Source organism: Arctopsyche grandis, chromosome 2, assembly GCF_051622035.1.
Source record: "Arctopsyche grandis isolate Sample6627 chromosome 2, ASM5162203v2, whole genome shotgun sequence".
In the NCBI taxonomy this organism is placed as follows: Eukaryota; Metazoa; Arthropoda; class Insecta; order Trichoptera; family Hydropsychidae; genus Arctopsyche; species Arctopsyche grandis.
The window spans coordinates 37,200,462-37,205,733 of NC_135356.1; the positions used below are offsets into that span (position 1 = coordinate 37,200,462).

At 32.7% G+C, this 5,272-nt stretch overlaps 1 long non-coding RNA gene across 1 annotated transcript; it reads left to right on the forward strand.

Annotated features, from left to right (window-relative positions):
• The first annotated feature begins 2,227 nt into the window (after positions 1-2,227).
• Positions 2,228-5,029, forward strand: LOC143922878 (uncharacterized). Its single transcript, XR_013261659.1, has 3 exons — positions 2,228-2,325; positions 3,324-3,393; positions 3,741-5,029. It is a non-coding gene; the product is annotated as an uncharacterized LOC143922878 (long non-coding RNA).
• Positions 5,030-5,272: the final 243 nt, after the last annotated feature.

Here is a 5,272-nt window from a genome sequence, read left to right on the forward strand (position 1 = left end):
TCTGCAACCTTTGCTAGTTTCATCGGACCATGATTTTGGCATCGTATGTGAGCTATTTATATAGGATTCATCCGTGTAAACTATAGGGCGGCCTTGCAATCTAGTATTTGTTTATTATTTTTCATCTCTCTCCATTTGAAACCTAGCCTACGAACGATAACTCTTAACGAAGAAATTGCACCTTTAGATTTTAAACTATCTTTCAAAACTTCTAATAACTTTTGTAGGGTCGGAAATGTCTGATGAACTACATAGATGAAAATCGTAGATAGTTCGTCTGATGACCTCTTGATCAAAACTATCCACTGCAGTTATTTTTGATAACCTTACACGGTTTTTGCCCGGTGTCCTTAAAACAACTCGCACAGTCGATGAAGATGTGGATGCTGCTGGATCTGATGACTCTGAAGATATATGAAGGTTGTGTCATCGATGGCTCCGATGTTGAAGGTCGCGATGTTGGCGGTTTTTTAGCCACCACAAATTGATTTCGTACTTCACAAACAATTCGCTGAACACTTCTTTTAGAAACACCAGTCGCTTCCGCAGTTGAAGCATACATATAATTTTTCATAAAACTATTTCTTTCGTCACTTTCACTATTCTATATGAGTGATTTTTGTATATTATTATAACATATGTTCGACACCGAGTAGACTATGTATCGAAGTACTACATATTTAGCTTTAGGTATTGCATATTGTTTTCGAATAGAAAGTTTTTACTTTCGACCCATTTACAATTACAAAATCCACCCTCAAGTATTTAAAGTACGCATAGTTAAACTTATAATATGTAGTATACATACATACATACATATGTACATATACAAAAAACCGTGAACAAATTTCAAAAGTTTATTTTATTGCAACGACATCTCAACTCTTGTTACGTTCTTTCGGGCTGCATTATTTTATAACAACAAAGACGGTAAAAAATCGAAGAACCCGACTGCACACGTTCGGCAACTTTGTTACTTTGTTATGTGGTCTACCTATGTACATACATATGTATGTATGTATTTATCAGTAAGCGGGTCATACGTGCAATTTTATTTCCAAATTTTAAAAAAATATTCTAGATCCATCATATTATTCGATTATGTTTATGACTATGAGGATACATACATACATACATACATATTTATGTACATACATACTTCGAAAAACTGAAATTATACATACGTAGGTACCTAACTAGTTTCCGATAAGAGCATCTGGAAATTAATTACATATGCATGTAAATCAAAAAATTCTAATTAGATATTAACTTCAAAATTTTCAACGGCTATGTATGTAGGTACATCGAATGGATTATGAATTGTTTAATATTCCTATTAAATTAGAATAACTCTTTTTCGAATAGATACTTTATATAATTAGCAATAAAAATGTGTTATTATAATTTACAAGTTACGCAAGAAGATGTCTGTCAAACATATATCTACTACTCTATGAATAAAATATGTCAAAGAATAAACTATCTCCTGCTAAAACGGTTACTTGAAATCAATCGTATTCTTATAAGATATTGCTGAAATGAAATATAATAACTGGTAATGAGTTCATCGAAAATATTAAAAGAAACTTTTATTATTTTTGACGCAGACTTTTATTGTGCGTAGAGCAATAAATAATAATAATGTTTAGACGTGCACGCGTTATTTTCGTTCTAAGAAAAATCTCAACAAAATGGTAATTATATTTTATGTTCTTTTCTTTATTTGTATGTTCTCCATCACCGTTTCTTTATAAAGTTAATTGCTTAAAAATGGGTATGCATATAAATATGTATGTACGTATATGAATATACCATCCATACATAGGTATACAAATATGTACATAGATGCTTCTACTTTTTGTTTCTAATTTCTGTACAATACGTATATGTATATGTATGCAGGTACTTTGAGGTTTGATTGCGCTTTTTGTGCATTCGCAGGGGCGCCTCGCGGACCACCGTTTGAGTGGAGCGAACGCGGGGCCACGCGATTACGTCACACGCTGCGCACTTTTCGTTATTCCAAAAATATAATATTCATACATACATATGTACATAGTTGGCGTCGCGCTCATTATTTCGAAATTCGAAAAATATAATATACGTATGTACATATGTACATACATATGTAGTTGGCGTCGCGTTCGTTAATTCGAAATTCGAAATATATTATGTACGATATACGAGCCGGCCGCTGATGGCTGTTGGCAACACTGTCTCTACTGACACTTCTTTAGGACTGTCAAAGTCATCTCGCTGTTCCCGCTCATCCACGCCCTCCAGCTTAAGCTCCAGCTCCAGACCCGACCGCAAACCCCTCCAGGCGTATTTACATATCTATTTGGCCCTTTTTACATACCTCCTTTGCATTTTTTACTTTTTTTTATTTCGTAAATCCACCAAATCGCCGCATTTTCAACGGACGCTCCCGATTGGTGCAAACTATTGCGACGCGCGCCATTTGAAAGATGGCGTTTTCTTTTACTCACGTCTCCCGTTCTTCCCGTTCTTCCCGTTCTTCCCGTTCTTCCCGCCCTAGATGTTGTTTCTGGTCTTACTGTTTCGCTCGCCCCGCTCTTCCAGACGCTCCAGCTCCAGAGGAATGTATCCCTTCGCGCCCTTGCATGCCCTTACCGTCAGTGGCGTAACGTGAATTCCAGGCGCCCCCCCGCAAAATATTTTACGACGCGCCCCCCCTACCTTTTTACGTAGAAAAATCTGTCCTTCTGGACTTCGCATTGGCAAACACTTCGACTATTTCGTTAAAATTCATTTTATTTGTTCTCTCATGTTCAATACTAATCAGCGCTAATCCTTTGAGTCGATGTTGTGACATAGTTGACCTTAAGTAATTTTTTCAAATTAAAGTAAAGTTTCAACTTAGAGAACGAGCGCTCAGCAGTGGCTACAGTTACTGAGGAACAAGATGATTGCGGTGGCGATATCAGGAAATGACGAATTTATAGATATGAAAAGCACGAGTAGGAGAATACATTCGAAACTTTCCATTTTCTTTTTTAATCCCTTTGCTTCTGATTGTTCATCCTTTCTTTTACTTTTTAAATCTATTTCTGTAAGACATTTTAAAACATCTGTACATGAATATCGAAGTGCATTGATGGAATCTAGTCTTGAAGACCAACGAGTAGGGTTCAATCTTTTTAAAGTTTGATTTTTAAAGTTTGATTTAAAGTTTGATTTAATGTTTTACATTTTGTTTTTTCTACTTACATTTTGTTACTGGAACAATTCTCACTGATTCCGAATCAAGTTTAATTTGCGTATCAGTCATTGTTGTATACTTACTAAATTCTATGTTCCAGGTAATATGGAAAGCGCAGTATTTTTTGTCTGTTTCGACCTGGAAGTATACACACACATTGATTGGGTGCAGTAAGTAGTTGATTTAATTTATCTCGTGCGGTGGAATACTCTTTCTTTTTGTCGTACACCCTTATTTAGTGCGCGATACCTTGTATCCCGCTCGCGCACATTAAGTAAGGCTGTACGACAAAAGGAGAGAGAATTTAAACCCACACCACTGAGTTTTATCATAATATTTATTTAGTATCGTATTCAGATGAAACCTTTCCATGTAACGTGATAAAATGCACGTATACACAAATATGTATATAATAAATACCTGCTCATTATCTGTATATATGTACATCTATCTAATTTTCTTTAGTTTTGAGCTTCACAGCACAATGATAAACGTTGTTTTTATTTACATTGCACAGATGCCTGAGCCGTTATCTTGTCAGATTAGAAATTGAGGAATCGGTTGTAACTGTTAATTACAGAATTCAAATACGACGAAGAATTATAGGTATAACGTACAGAAGAATTGAAAATCCACCTGAAAGTCAACCTCCCAGAACACCACCACCACCACCATCAAGTCCAGAATATTAACCACGAAATATACCTTTTCAATGGTACGGCATTATAAATAGCTTAAATTTATATTAAATCGTTTGTCATTTTTTGTTGTCAATACAATTATAGCGTTCGCTTTTATGTCATAATAAAAAAAATTCAAAACTAAATTTATGTTTATATTACATGTATCGAAACAGCATATCCACTATTTCTCATATGGATACATGAAATGTTATATTAACAGAAGTTAAATTAAATTGAACGTACCGCATAATATCTATTGACAATAATTATTTATTCGTAACGGCCCCATTTACATTTACATTTCTCTGAATGGATATGCATATGTATGTAAATATGTACATACATATATACATACGTAGTACAAATATTGTGTTTAAATTCAATACTAAAAGTGAGTTTATCCTATTTATATACTATGTAGAAATAGATATGTAAGTATATTTTAAGTAATGCATATTTTCCTGCAATTACAATAATAATCTAGCTTTAATTTAAATTCGAATGAATCGAAAATCGAAAAGGTTTTAATGTTTTCAAGGATTCTAAATGCTTTAATAACCGTTGAAAAAATTTCTTGTCAAATATTTTAAGATACATACATACCTACTAATTACATAGTTTTTCATACATATAATTTCAAAAGAGACTTAGTATATATATTTTTTTTTGTTCGTGACAGTCAATTTGATAAAAAAAAGAAATGAGTAGGTATTCAAATAAATTTATATGAAATGAAACTATTCAAATAAACTTAATAAAATGTTTACTATTAGATTAGTCATGTTTAAGTGGTTTATATTACAAATACCGAGCGAAGCCGGGTAAAACCACGGGAAAAAAAATATCACCTTACACAAATACGTAAGTACCGGGATTTTGGTTTCGCTTAAAAATCACTAATTTGAATTAGTGAAATTTTATTCGTTGATTTTTAATAAATTTTGTGTAGATTCAAACGTACATTGTATGTACAAAAGTATATATAAAGTATATATAGCCATAGTGACGACTTGGAGTTGATCTGTAAAGTTACTATGGCAAATTTGTGAATAAATAAATATCGAGATGCATTGAAAGTCCCTGACATGAAGGGCACTATCAAACATTTCAACCAATGACGAGCAATGATATTTTATTTTATTTAAAAAAAAATCAATACCAGGGACTTGACAGGTTGCCCCAAAGCGTCAATGTGATTATAATACAAATAATAAAAATTATAAAAAAAAACATCATAAAAATATAATATAAATCATAAATAAAAAAAAACATCATAAAAAAATAATAAAAATCAAGTAAGAAATATGTACACAAAATATAAACAAAGAAATAAAATTGAAAAATTTATATCGTGCTATTTAGGATG